Source organism: Sapajus apella, unplaced genomic scaffold (assembly GCF_009761245.1).
Source record: "Sapajus apella isolate SASKATOON/1434 unplaced genomic scaffold, GSC_monkey_1.0 scaffold12, whole genome shotgun sequence".
NCBI lineage: Eukaryota > Metazoa > Chordata > Mammalia > Primates > Cebidae > Sapajus > Sapajus apella.
Genome location: NW_022436952.1, coordinates 20974351 through 20989095, shown reverse-complemented (window position 1 = coordinate 20989095; position 14745 = coordinate 20974351).

Here is a 14745-nt window from a genome sequence, read left to right as displayed (position 1 = left end):
CGAAGACGGCTGGCCAGTCTGAGGACGCCCAGCACATGCTACTCAGAGCATCCCAGGGTCCTCTGTGGCTGTAATGCAATAATCACCAGTGTACAGACGCAGCTGCGGCTATCTGCACTCTTAACAAACGGAGGAAATGGCTTCAGGGGAAGCCCAAATTGCAATATCTCAGGTTCTACCATCCAAGGATCTGGGAGTTTCCTCTCCAAAGAACGTGAAGTTTGCTAGTTGTGAGACAGACAATACTGTATTAAAGGAGGTGGAAGTCTTGGAGGTATAGACTAACCCCGTAGTGTCATTACTTGAACTTGTTTAGTGTATCTTAAGGCATTAGTGTGGCTCTAGAATGCTCAAGTTGGCCTCAGACGAACCTACTTGCTTCCTCACACTGGGCCCCCGGGTGGCTTCGTTCTTTCTTTCTGGACCACAAATCCATCCCTCTCTTCCAGGTTCCAACTGTCTCTCTGCGGTAGTCTAAATATTGACATAATGCTTCTCCCTACTCTTGACTGACCCTTCTTTATCAAGCCCATTTCTTTCCAGGCTCTTTCTAAGAGGCTGGGCACATGCTCTCAGTGTCTTCTCCAGTTCCCAAGGGTCTTGTGATTGACCTTTGAGTGGTCAGTCATGTTTGATGTCTCAGCGCCCTGCGGTGTCCTCAATTGCTGCATTTCTCGTGGCCCCTTTCATGATGGATTGTCATTTCCTTTGATTCTTCTTTCTTGCTCCTTTGCTTTTCTTTCGGCCAGAACAATGGATCAAGAATGCTGTCTCCCCCTCAGATAATAATAACATTATTTTTTCTAGGGCTCACATTTTCACTTGAAAAAAAAAATTTAAACAGGAAACCAGTGCCATCCAAAGTAGACATTTAGGCAAAGGGTGTCCTCGCAGCTCTTAACAAATACTGTCTTTCCTTCTTTTGATTTGATGGCTGCTTTTCTTGCTGGGGAAGAAAGGACCTTATAAGTTGGCTACTTCTCTGTAAGTCCAAAACAAGGAGACAGATGTAATTCAGTAGATTTGAAGCAGGTTTAACAAAGGATCTAGTTCAATGACTTGTTTTTGCAATAAGCTGTGTGCAAGATTTGGAAAAAGCAGCAAATTAAAGACTGCTCAAGTTTCATTTCTTTCTGTTTAGAGAATACCTATTACACGATGTTTTGAGAGGATTTATGCATGGGGCTGGTACTGAAATGAATTAAAAGACTAATACTGGGCTCCATAACACTGGAGCATTTGGAAAATACGCTAGCTGCTCTTCCTGCCTTGGAAGAGCTTATAAGCTGAGTGGAAAAGATGGGCATGGATGGCACAAGGAACAGCTGCAAGAAAGCAGGATGGCAAGATGACTTTAACTGATGTGGGCCCACTCAGTTTACCTGCTACTTGTCAATCACTCTGTTCTGCTTCACTGTACCTTACTGTGTGTAAGGTCAATCTGACTGAGGTAGGGTGTGTGTGTTGTGTGTGTGTACATGAATGCATGTGTGTTATTTTTCTCTCTGTTTCTTGCAGGTTAATTCCCTTCTCATTCCCCTGCTACTTGCCTCCAAGTTCTTCTGTCCCTAATAAATATATGGTTCTCTAGCTTAGGGGCTGTGCTACTTTAGTATTTCCTGTAGTCCACGCAAAATCCTAGGCATGTCTTAACCTCTCAGTAAGTATGCACTGATCGATTGACTAAGAATGACCATTGTGACGGCAGTAAATGTGTAAAAGAAGGACCAGTCGACATTTTAAGTTCCAGAATCATCCATCTGCTGAGTCAGGTTCTCTATATGTGTGGGTGGTTCTGTTTCAGCAAGAGATCTTTTCACTAGCCCACATCAAGATAAGGACATGTTCTGAACTAGAGATGATGCCAAGTCTGGGCTTTGAAGACCACCCACAAAGCCTTCAGTGGAAAAAAGAGAAGATGCTGGAGAGGCGTGAAATGGTTTGAGGATGAACAGACTGGACAGATGGATGGAGGACCATGAGGTGACCCAACCAGGGGCAAGAAGGGAGATAATCGACTGCTGTAGGTCTTGGGCAGCAAGAAGTTTACATTGATCAGTTTATACTGTTGGATTAATACTGTTAGGCTGGGAAAAGAGTGTAAATAAGACAAATGTAAGCCATCTGGTTGGTATATTGGTGCAAAATGATGACCCATAAGTAATTGAGAGAAATGTTGGAAAAAATAAGAAATGTGTTTTAGCTTTTTCAAAAAAGAATTAGCACAGCTTTGTTATTTATAATTTGGAGGAAATTTACTGGGTCACTACTGTAGTGATAATCACACAAAAAGCATTTAAGTGGCCTGAAGCATTTGGACTCATCTTACCATCATGATCACTGTTCTCTGAAGTTTCTCAAAGTTGGGAGCAGATGATAATGCCTCAGGGAAAGCCAACTGTGGTGACTGAGCACATGCCAACAGCTTTGTGTTACAATTAATTAAAATTTACAACAGAGTTAATCTGGCAACATCCACATATTTAACAAAATGGATAATTGTTATTGTGCTAGGAGGCTTTTTCGAATGAATGGTGACCAGATCACGTAAATGCCTGTAATTTGTGTTTCTTTACACAGTTGAGCTGAGCCTTTACAGATTTTTCTCCCCTTTGTTAAGGCTCCAACAAGCCAGAAGCAAAGCCAATGTTAACAATTTTCTCTGACACTGAATTAATCCTACACACACACACACACACACACACACACACACACACACTCCACTACCTTAAGAGACAAAGGTCTTGGATTGATTTCTTGGCAATGGGATCCCCATGGCCTAAATGCCCACCCCAGAGTTAGGATCCAGGGCCCACCCTCTCTTTTGTCTCTCCATCTGCCTCATGCCTTCTCAGGTTCATTCCTCATCCATCAAAAGCCCAGGGAAACTAAGGTCTAGGCCCAGCCTGGCTATGGAGTAAAATTTCAGGAGTCACTCTGGGAAGACCAAGGAAGATGGAACTCTGGGCTTCAGGGAGAGGACTGGCCTGGGACACAGCAGGCAGATGAACAGGAGGGTTTCCAGCCCCTGAGAGTCTTGGAAAAGAGAAGAGAAAGGTGAAACATAACTCTCTAAAATGCTTTGTTTTAAAATTTTTTCCTACATGATAAACTAATTATTTTCAGAAAAATTAAACAAATAAGTTCATGTGAGAAGAAGAAAAGAAATGTGAGATGCATTTGTAGCCCAAGTGATAATCACATTTTTTTTTTTTGAGATGGAGTCTCACTCTGTCGCCCAGGCTGGAATGCAGTGGCGTGATCTCACCTCGCTGCAACCCCACCTCCTGGGTTCAAGAGATTCTCCTGCCTCAGCCTCCCAAGTAGCTGGGATTACAGGCTTGCACCACCAGACTCAGCTAATTTTTGTATTTTCAGTAGAGGTGGAGTTTCACCATGTTGGCCAGGCTGGTCTCAAACTCCTGACCTCATGTGATCCATTTCACTTGGTCTTCCAAAGTGCTGGGATTACAGGCGTGAGCCACCGCACCCAGCCAATAACCACATTTAACTGTAATTTGTCTGTGCCTATATGCACCTAGAGATAGTTCCCCCTAGGATCATACTGATTTGAAATATACTCTGAATGTATCATGAATAACCCAAGTTATTTTATATACATTACAGGCATGATTTTAATAATGACATAATCATTAATTGCATTGTGTGCCTACTAGGTATTGGAGGACTTACAGAAATGTACTTTTTAAGAAAGCTGAAATTGATACCACAAAAATAATAAGAGAGGTGCAGCTCAAATATTACCAAGTTTTCTACACTGTAAAGAGGACAAAGAGATTTTAAAAAAATCCAAGTGAACATGAATATTTTAGGGACATACAATTATGCCTATGCAAAGCTTCTGGCACTCCGGGGAATTTTCCATCTTTTTATATTTCATAGGTGTTTGTGAAAAGATATGGAGCATGGGGCCAGATGTGTCTCTAAGCATCTGCTCTTTTGGAATCCAAGCTTATTCCTTTGACATGTGTTTTGAGACCCTCCAGTTAAACTGGATCTCCAGTACCAGAGTGGCTAGCAAGCCTGCCCTAATGGGAAGTGATGGGAAGCTGGGCGTGGGAGTCTGCAGTGTGAGTTTCATGGATATTTCTTTCACCTGGCAGACAGCCTAATGCTTAGTTGTCTGACCCACGACCAGGGGGTCCCTCACATGGGAAACTTGTTTATACTGGCACATGCCGTTGTGGCACTTGTCCGACCCATGTCCAGTTTATGCCGGCCTGACCATCGCTCTGGGCTGGGAGCTTGACCTCATGTTCTCTTCAGTGTCCTGGGGGAAAACCTTGCCTAGGACAGCCCCTGTTCTTCATATGGAAGGCACAAATTCAATACACCCCCACAACAGGAAACTTGTTAAAAGATTTTTACTTACAGATCCTGGGCAGAGAGGGAGCAATTAATCGAGAGGGCAGTCCTCTGTCCCTTGGTCACAGGAGGCAGGAATGAAGAGTCAGGAAAAGAGAGAGAAAAGTGAATAACAATTGGCAGTAAATAGGAGTAGGATGTGGGTCACTTCAAGTTTTTGAACAAAGGCCAGATGGTCTCTCTTTTTTGTTTTTTGTTTGTTTATTTGTTTTTGAGACAAAGTTTCACTCTTGTCACCCAGGCTGGAGTGCCATGGCACAATCTCAGCTCACTGCAACCTCTGCCTCCTGGGTTCAAGTGATTCTCCTGCCTCAGCCTCCCAAGTAGCTGGGACTATAGGTGTGCATCACTATGCACAGCTAATTTTTTTTGTATTTTTAGTAGAGATGGGGTTTTACCATTTTGGCTAGGCTAGTCTCAAACTCCTGACCTCAAGTGATTCGCCTGCCTCAGCCTCCCAAAGTGCTGGGATTATAGGTGTGAGCCACTGCATTCAGGTGAGATGGTCCTTTTAAAGGAAGCGATGGGAAAGCAGGTAGCCCAGTCTGGTAGGTGGAAGACATGCTTCTGAGTTCTTATGTCTGGCACTGATTTGAGCCATTTGGGTGTGATATAGAACTGGAAACTGTGTCAAGGTGATTGAGCCTGCTTCTGCTATGAGAAACTTAAGTCTGGATTCAAAATGGATGTCCCAGCAACAGGAAATTGTAAGAATTCTCTTTCTGATATCCAGAATACTTCTTTGAGGGGACTATATCATAACACCACCAAGTGTCTGAGGTTTACATCTATTTATTAATGTATTCTTTCTTCCAGTTTACAAAACCAATAAGCACGAAGTTAGCATTTTTCTTCTGTACAGTAGACAAAGAGGTGCTGAGAAGTCTATGCCACAAAACATGACTTAATTGTATTAGTTTGTTCTCACACTGCTATAAAAAACTGGCTGAGACTGAGTAATTTATAACCAAAAGAGGTTTATTTGACTCACAGTTCCACAGGCTGTAAGGTGGCATAGCTGAAGAGCCTCAGGAAACTTACAATCATGGCATAGGGGTGAAGGGGAAGCAAGCACGTCTTCACATAGCAGCAGGAGAGAGAGAGTGAGAGAGAGAGAGAGCGAGAGCACGATGGGGAAATGCCATACACTTTTAAATCATAAGGTCTTGTGAAAACTCACTCACTATCAGGAGAACAGCAAGGGGGAGGTCCACCTCCATGATCCAATCACCTCCCACCAGGTCCCTCCCCCGACATTGAGAATTACAATTCAACATGAGATTTGGGTGGGGAGACAGAGCCAAACCATATCTCTTATCTATCATCCCCAAAATAATAAAATGTAGGGCAAATAGCTGAGAATAGAGAAAGCAAAAGGTAGCCTTGGACAGAAGAAACATGATATGTATCAGTTAGCTACTGCTGTGTAACAAATCACTCCAACAACCAGTGGCTTAAAACAACAAACATTAATTCTTATTCACCTATCTGTGTGTCTGTTGGGAGTTGACTAATCTAAGCTATATCCAGACTGGTCCACCTGGACTTCAGGTTACAGTTAGGTCTGTTTTATATATGTTCATTTTGGGACCCAGGTAGAAAGGGCAGCAGTTATTCAGAGGAGGCAAGCTCTTTTTATAGCAATGGCAGGGATGCAGGAGCTCAAATATCACCACTTAAACATATTTCAAACTTCACTTATATCATATTTGCTAAAATTTCATTGGCCAATGCAAGTTGCTTGGCCAAGCCCAAATACAAGAAGTGGGAGAGTCTAATCCACCCCAGTTTCCAGGGAGTTTCCTGGTTTTTAGTACTGAAAGCCACATTCTGAGAAATCTCTCAGTCCTGGGAAAACCGGAACAGTTGGTCATCCCAGGGGAAGCATACTCTGTCTTTAGTTGAAAGAATTGCAAAGTTACATAGTGAAGACCATGGATGCAGAAAGGCATATGGGATGGGGATTAATAATTCAATCTACAACAGGATGGAAGCTATGAGTCTAGAGCTAAATTCTGTATCTATGTGTTGGAAATAGCTTCACACCCTACATGGGTTTGTGATCTACCTACCTAACATTTGCATACCACTTTGTATATCCAATGTGTGTTGGCACACTCATGTGATTTTTTTTAAGCCTGTGAGATGGGCACAGGAGGCATTTAAGGCAGTGTCTGTTGACAGTGGAGGCCACTGTGTGTCCAGGGCTTGCATGTCTTGGTCAATTTGGAGCAAGACTGCTGGGAGCCTTGGTTCGTAAAGGAGAAGAACTCAAGTCGAGTTCTTTTGATGCCCACTTTCCGTTCTTTACACTCTTCCTAATAAGTAATTCTTTTTGATAAAAGTTTGGGGTCATTGTCTGATAGGATTAAGCTGAAAAGCCACGTGCTGCCCTTTCAAACCCTTTAATTCTAGCCCCGTTTGTAAATAAGGTCACTTGCTTTGCTCAACTAAAGCAGCAGAGAAGGGAGGCACACATGACCTGCTCAGTATCGGATATGAAGTGCCTTCCCCTGAGTAGCTGACAATGGGAAAGTCTGCCCTTTATATCTGAGGACTCTTGAGAGCAGCCTCTGACACAAAACATAGTTTCTGAAGGGCTCTGAGAGTAGCAAGGAGATTTAAGTTCACTTATTCACAGCAGAAGCGATAGAAAAAGTCTATGGCAATTGAATGACCCCAGGGACACGATCCATCCTGCCTTTGCCTTTTCTACCCAGGGCTTAGTGGCCTAAAGAGGCCCGTATCTGTGAAATGCAGTGCCCCCATCCCCTTGGCAGGCTCTGAGGCTTACTCGAACTTGTCTGGCATCAAGGGACTGAGAGATTGCAGAGCTGGTACCCTGTGCACATCCAGCCTCTGACTCAACATTTCAAGGAAGTCAAATGCAGCAGAGGGTGGTTATTTATAAGGACTGATGTAAGTTGCTCCTTACAAATCATTTATTACTATTTAACTGAAAGTGATGAGCTCATGCCTGAAAAAAAAAAAAAAGATCTCCATGAAATGATGGACCTTTGGGGAGTGCTTCTCCTGGAGCCAGTTTGTTCTGCATGAAGGAGGGAGGGAGGAAAGGAGAGGAGTAAGCCTCATATTACCCTTCCAACAGATCTACCACAATCTTATAAAATAGGGGGTTTCAGCTGCGTTTTTCCAGTAAGCTCAGTGACTTCATTTACATGGCAAAGATTTATGAAACAAGTTCACTACCATAGATGTCTATGACATTGAGTCTCTTGACCTCGCAAGAATTCTCCCTCTGGTTGAAATTGTTTTCTAAGTCTGAAACTCCGGGTTTTAAAGGAATGGTCCTATTTAAGGAGGAACCATGTCTATGAAGTTTTAGTGTAATGTGAAATGAGTTTCATGTGGCCAAAGCTCAAATACTCATGATTCCTCACAAATATCTGAGACCAGAAATAATTTTGACATCGTTTAAATCAAGAAAATGACCTGTCTGTTTCTGTTTTCCTGACCAAACTCCCCAGCTAACATGTTTATAGATTAACAAAAAAATCAAACTCTGTGATGTTTCATATGGTACCTTTCTTGAAGTTTCCTGAAACACACACAAACACACACACACACACACACACACACACACACACACACACACACTCAGAGTCCATTATTGCTCAGAACAAACAGGCAACATAGATTTTCATTTTTAAAAGTCAGAAAATAAAATCATAAAAAGTTTTTCTTTCGTTTTTTTTTTCTTTTCCTTTTTTTCTTTTCTTTTTTAGATACGGAGTCTCACTCTGTCGCCCAGGCTGGAGTGCAGTGGAGTGATCACAGCTCCCCGCTGCCTCAACCTCCTGAACTCAAGCCATCCTCCCACTTCAGTCTCCCCAGTAGCTGGGACTACAGGCACGTGCCACCATGCCCAGCTTATTTTTTAAAATGTTTCTTAGAGAGGTTGTTCTTGCTATGTTGCGTCGGCTGGTCTCAGACTCCTGGCCTCAAGCGATCCTTCTGCCTCAGCTTCTCAAAGTGCTGAGATTATAGGTGGGGGGACCATCACTCCTGGCCCATAAAAGGTTTTTCAAGCTAAAGGTTTTAGCTAGAGAATCAAGAACTTTAAAAAATTGTAACAGGTAGTACATGCAATATTTAATTCAATACTATGAACGATTTAGAAGACTAGATCATCAAGACAACATTGACTATGGAAAAGAATGGTGCGAAGTGGAGAGCAGACGTTTATGGAAAAGCAGGAGACAAGACACAGAGAAAATGTAGATATACACATATATCACATACCATACAATCCACTAATTTAAAGCACGTATAGTGCACAATTCAAGGGTTTTTACTGTATTCCCAGAATTACACAACCATCACTACAGTTTTAGAACATTTTCATTACCCCCCAAATCAAGCTTATTTGATGTGTTTTAAAAAATACCCTTTTTGAAAAATTGGCTCTGGAGTCTTTTACAACTTGTTCCTCAAATTATTTTTGGAATAGCTTTTCTGCTGATAATATATTAATAGAAAAATCTAAATTTAAATAGAAAAAAATGACCTGCTTCTAAAATGGAAAAAATTATCGCCCCTTTCCGCCCTTCTCCACACCCCTTAATTACATGTTTCTTAGAAAAAATATGTTCTGTGAAATGTTGCATATCTGCAAGAAACGACCCCTGAAGTTTTTTCTGTTGTCACATTTGCATTTCCATTTGCAAAACATCCTTTTCTCTTTATTGTGAGGATGGTTTATTCAAGCTTCTGGCATTTTTGGTATTTATCTCACATTTTACAAAGAGATTACAACAGCCTCTAAATTTTTCTTACATTAATGGGTTTTAACACAACTGTTTTTTTTTTTTTTTGAGGCAGTCTCACTCTGTTGCCCAGGCTGGAGTATAATGGCGTAATCTTGTCTCACTGCAACCTCTGCCTCCGGGGTTCAAGCAATTCCTGTGCTTCAGCCTCCCTGAGTAGCTGGGATTGCAGGTGTGTGCCAACATACCTGGCTAATTTTTGTTTTTTTAAATTTTTTTCTAGTAGAGACAGGGTTTGGCCATGTTGGACAGGCTGATCTCAAACTCCTGGCCTCAAGAGATCCACCCACTTCGGCCTCCAAAGTGCTATGACTATAGGTATGAGCCACCACACCAGGCCCCCTGTTTTTCTCTTAATGGAATACCAATTATGGTTCCTCTCTTGGGACTTGAATAACCTTTGTGAAGAATCTCTTTTGGGATATCCTGTCAAAATAGGATATTGAGTTTTATTGTGAAGCTATCTATATACCAGAAAGCCAACTCTCTGAGAAAAGGTCTTATTTTTATTTTGTACAATGGGTAATCTTCTAAAATTCCCAAGACATTTGCACATAAAATGTTCAAATTCATATTTCATTGATGTAGGCAAAAATTGCCTTTAATAGGGGACAATGGGTTAATTTTCTTATTTGGACTGTGACCTGTTTTCTAGAATTACGCCGAAAGCTGAGGTTCGCTCCAGAGGCTGTAGGCTCTTTCTAACTAATTTAAATTGCCCTGAGAATTGTTTATGAAAGCTTCTAGAAGTGGAAAAACTAACAACAACAAAGGGACAGGCAGAATGAGAGCCACATTTTATTTTTCTAAGTCAGTTATATATATTTCTACAGGGTTTAGTACTAGAAAAATCTGAGGAAACTATGTGTAATACAGTCACTAAGAGCCAAGTGACTTTTATTTACCTAAAAAAAGGTCTCCTTAAGAATGTAGTTTCCAATATAGTTCCTATTCTTGCGGTCCAAAATTTTTTTTTTTAACATGCTAAAATTAACCAGACAAACCTGATCACTTGATCCCTGGGAGAATGTTTATTATCTTCTCAGTGCTCACAGCATAAATGAAGTTATGGTGATTGAAACCAAGCTGCAGGTTTAAAAATCTTCCAAAAATCAGATAAACTTCTCATGAAACCACAGTCAGCATGCAAAGGTAGATGCTCTGTATCCCTCAATTTTCTTCTTTCCATCTGTGCCTACATCATTGTTAAGCATTTTATCAACACCTGTTCAAATGGAACTCTCCCCTGACTTCCCAGGCCTGAAGAACATTCCTCATCCTGCTCTGTCTCTTGATCCTGCTTGATTGCTCATGCTAGGATTTATTCATAACTGGATTGGTTTTGATACTCATTTCTTTGTTTTCTGCCTGCTTTACTAGACAGTATCTCTGTGAGGCAGGGAAAATTGCCATTTGCGATGTCTAGAATTGTGCATAAATAACCTAGCAGCTCAATGACTGGTTACTGGCAACTATTAGTTACAGCATGCTAGTACAGGTTGAGTATCCCTAACCCAAATAATCTAAAATGCTCTGAAATTCAAATCTTTTGAGTGTTGACAAGGAACCATGTGTGTGGCTGAGGTTGCCTTCTGATGGTTTAGTTGTACACAAACTTTGCTTCGTGCACAAAATAATTTAAAATGTTTTATAAATTTACTTTCAAGCTATGTGGATAAGGTGTATATGAAACATAAAGGAATTTCATGTTTAGACGTGAGTTGTATCCCTAGGATATCTTATTATGTATATGCAAGTATTTCAAAATCTGAAATTGGAGACACCTCTTCTCCCATACATTTCAGATAAGGGATACTTAGCCTGTAGAGTGTGTGTGTGTGTGTGTGTATGTGTGTGTGTGTGTGAGAGAGAGAGAGAGAGAGAGACAGAGAGAGGGAAAGGGAATATTATAATTTCAGTTAAAATCATCCAATGTTGGATTTGAAGAACAGATTTTAAGGGGATCAGAGAAGGTATGGAAAAGCATCTGAGAACTTATGACAGTCCAGATGGGAAAGGATGCAAGTGGTGGCCACAAAGCGACATAGAAGATGATTTGAAAGAGATGTATGATGTAAAATCAACAAGACTTGGTGATGTTGTGGCCATGGAGAATCAGAGAGAGGAGGATGCCAGGTACATATCTTTGAACTGATGTAGAAAAATGAAGTTAGGGATTTGGGGTGGGGAAGGATACCACAGTAGTCCCCACTTATCTTCTGGGGATACTTTCCAAGACTCCCAGCAGAACCTTGAAATTATGAATAGTAACAGGCCCTATCCAAGGTCACATTTTACTTAAAAGAAGCAATTTATTTATTATTATTGTTATTGAGACAGAGTCTCACTCTTGTTGGCCAGACTGGAGTGCAATGGAGCAATCTCAGCTAACTGCAACCTCCACCTCCCAGGTTCAAGCGATTGTTCTGCCTCAGCCTCCTGAGTAGCTGGGGTTACAGGTACTCATCACCATGCCCAGCTAATTTTTGTATTTTTAGTAAAGTTGGGGTTTCACCATGTTGGCCAGGCTGATCTCAAACTCCTGACCTCAGGTGATCTGCATGCCTCAGCCTCCTAAAAAGCTGGGATTATAGGCATTAGCCACCATGCCCAGCCCACGAAGCACTTTATTTCTCTTTGGCATATCCAAATTGCCAGCATCATTACTCTAGTGTTTTAGAGTCATTACTAAGTCAAATAAGGGTTACTTGAGTACAAGTTCTATAATATTGTGGCAATAGATCTGATAACAGAGAGGGCAATTAAGTGACAACTACAGAAAGAGAAACTTTGGATAAAGGAGGACTACTGTATAGGCTTTTCACAGAGCAGAACCTATATCTTCTCTCCAATTCCTTCTTCTATAGAACACGGGCCCTGACTTGTTACAATATAGACTATTAATACATCATACTGCCCTTCTGTGTTTGAATCCGTACTCCTTTCGCATGAATATCCCTAAAATGGAACTTGGTACATTTCACACCCCTGACAAAAATGTCAATGACTCCTCATGCTGTCAGGATGAATAACATTCTTATAAAACTGTTTCTTAATTCTGTTATTCTGAGTTTTGTCCTTCTGACATTTCCTCTTTGGGGAATGCCTTCTTCTTCTGTTTGTAAATGGAAAGGATTCTAAATCTAACCTCTTTTCCCATGCCTGACCAATGCAGGCTTTAGTGAGTTTGTCTCCTCTGAAATTATTGACTATTTACTGCATAGACCATTCAGTTGGTATTAAGCATTTAGTTCAACTGAATGAACATTTATTGGCTGCCCAACACATATGTAGAGACTTGTACTAAGTAACATGAAGGTAGTAATCCTTCCATACAAGGGGACTTTAAAAAGTTTGTGGAAAATAAAATTAAAAGATAAAAATAAAAAAAATACAAACTTTATTTCTCAACATAAGCTTCATTATGTTCAAGACACTTTTCTAAGTGTTGATACCAGCCATTTAGTCCATCCCTAAGGAGCTGAGGATCCTGGAAATTTAAGCATATCCATGCAGCCTTTTTTTATATTATTGACTGAAGAAAAAGGTGTCCTTTAAAAAATTGTTTTAAATTGGGAAACAAAATGAAGTCAGAAGGATCCAAATCAGGACTGTAAGGTGGATGCCTAATAATTTCCCACTGAAACTCCTGCAAAACTCTCCCTGTTTGAGGAGAGGAATAAGCAGGAGCATTGTTGTGGTGGAGAAGGATTCTCTTGGGGAAGCTTTCCTGGGTGTTTTCCTGCTAAAGATTTGCCTGACTTTCTCAAAACACTCATAATAAGCAAGTGTTATTTTTCTTTGGCTCTCTAGAAAGTCAGTGAGCAAAATGCCTTGAGCATTCCGCAGACTGTTGCCATGATCCTTGCTCTTGACCCGTCCACTTTTGCTTTGACTGGACCACTTCTCCCTCTTGGTAGCCACTGTTTGATTGCTCATTATCTTCAGGATAGTACTAGGAAAGCCATATTTGATTTCTTGTTACATACTTTAAAGAAATGCTTCAGAATCTGGGTCCCACTAGTGTAGAATTTCTATATAAAACTCTGCTCTTGTCTACAGGTGGCCTAGGCACAATGGTTTTGACAGCTATTGAGTGACAAGTTTGGTTAACTTTAATTTTTCAGTCAGAATTATATAAGCTGAACCAATTGAGATGCCTATGGTGTTGGCCATGTCTGTGGTTGTTTCTGCTGTTAACCATCAGTCCTCCTCAATTAGGGCATGAAATAGATTAATTTTTTTTCCCCCTCATGAAATGATGTGAATGATTTGCTGCTGCTGGCTTAATCTTCATCATTGTCTTGTCTTTTCTTAAAACAAGATATCCTATGTGAACTGCTGTTTTCATTGATGCTTTATGGTAAACTTTTCATAAAGCATCAATGCTTTTTCGTTGTTCTTTTACAAAAGCTTTACCATAAATTTGATTTTGTTCTTGCCCCAATTTTAGCAGAATTCATATTGTTCTGATAGGGGATTTTCAAACTGATGTCTTATTCTTCTTAGTGCCTCAGAGTGTATCTTGTCCAAAGACATGTTATAACAAGTTAGTATGAGTTTATTTTGGTGCAAAATAATTTTGAAATCCATGCAAAGTTTTTTCATAGTAAGCATTTTCATGAACTTCTAAAAGACCTCTCACAGCATTTTAGAATTTACAATTAAAGAAAGTTTTCTTTATAAATAGTTTTTATTTCTATTTTATTAGTTATGGTGTTACATTTCTGATAATCTTACCACTGCTGTGAAAACAAGTGTGATGCATTTAATTATTGTATTTCTTCTTATTAAATCATGTCCTTTAGCTAAATCTTGTTAAGAAAGAGTATTATTTTAATATTCTGATGAATTCTTTTTCTGAATATTTTATTGGGGATTTTTAAAACTTTATACATAAGAATGATCTATAATTTCTCTTTTATGCTACAATAATTAGTTTTTTAAAAAAAATTTAAACAATGGATCAGGAACCTGAAAATTTTATATAGTTTTGAACATTTTTGGTCTTTAGTACATTGGCTCTCTTCTTGACACATTTTTAGCTCTGAAACTTGTTAGATGGTAAATTCTTTGAAAATCTTTTCATTTTCTTCTAGTTTCTTCAGATTTACAGAGCTTTGGGGGGAAACATTTTAGTGATTTCACAGTTTTCAAATCATGATTAATTTCATCAGAGTTAGAAATCTGCTTGCAATGTGATATTTACTTACTCTTTGCATTTGTTACTATGTTCCATGTCTTGATTTTAATTTTACTTTCTTTAGCTTTGTTTTTTTTTCCTGATTGCGTTTGGTAGAAATTTGCCTATTTTATTGTTCCTTCTTACCGCCAAATCAGACTTGTTGATTTATTTATTACTTTTCTTCTGGTTCTATTTTAAATAAATTAACTCTAATTCTTATTTGCACTAATAAAAGCATTTAGGGCTGTTAATTTCCCTTCAAGGTAGCTTCTACTGCTACATATATTTTGGTATGATATGTTCTCTTTTCTTTTAATCCAGCTAGCTTGTATTTTCAATTTTCATTTCCTATTTCTTTGATCCAAGAATTATTTAGGAGTATGCTTC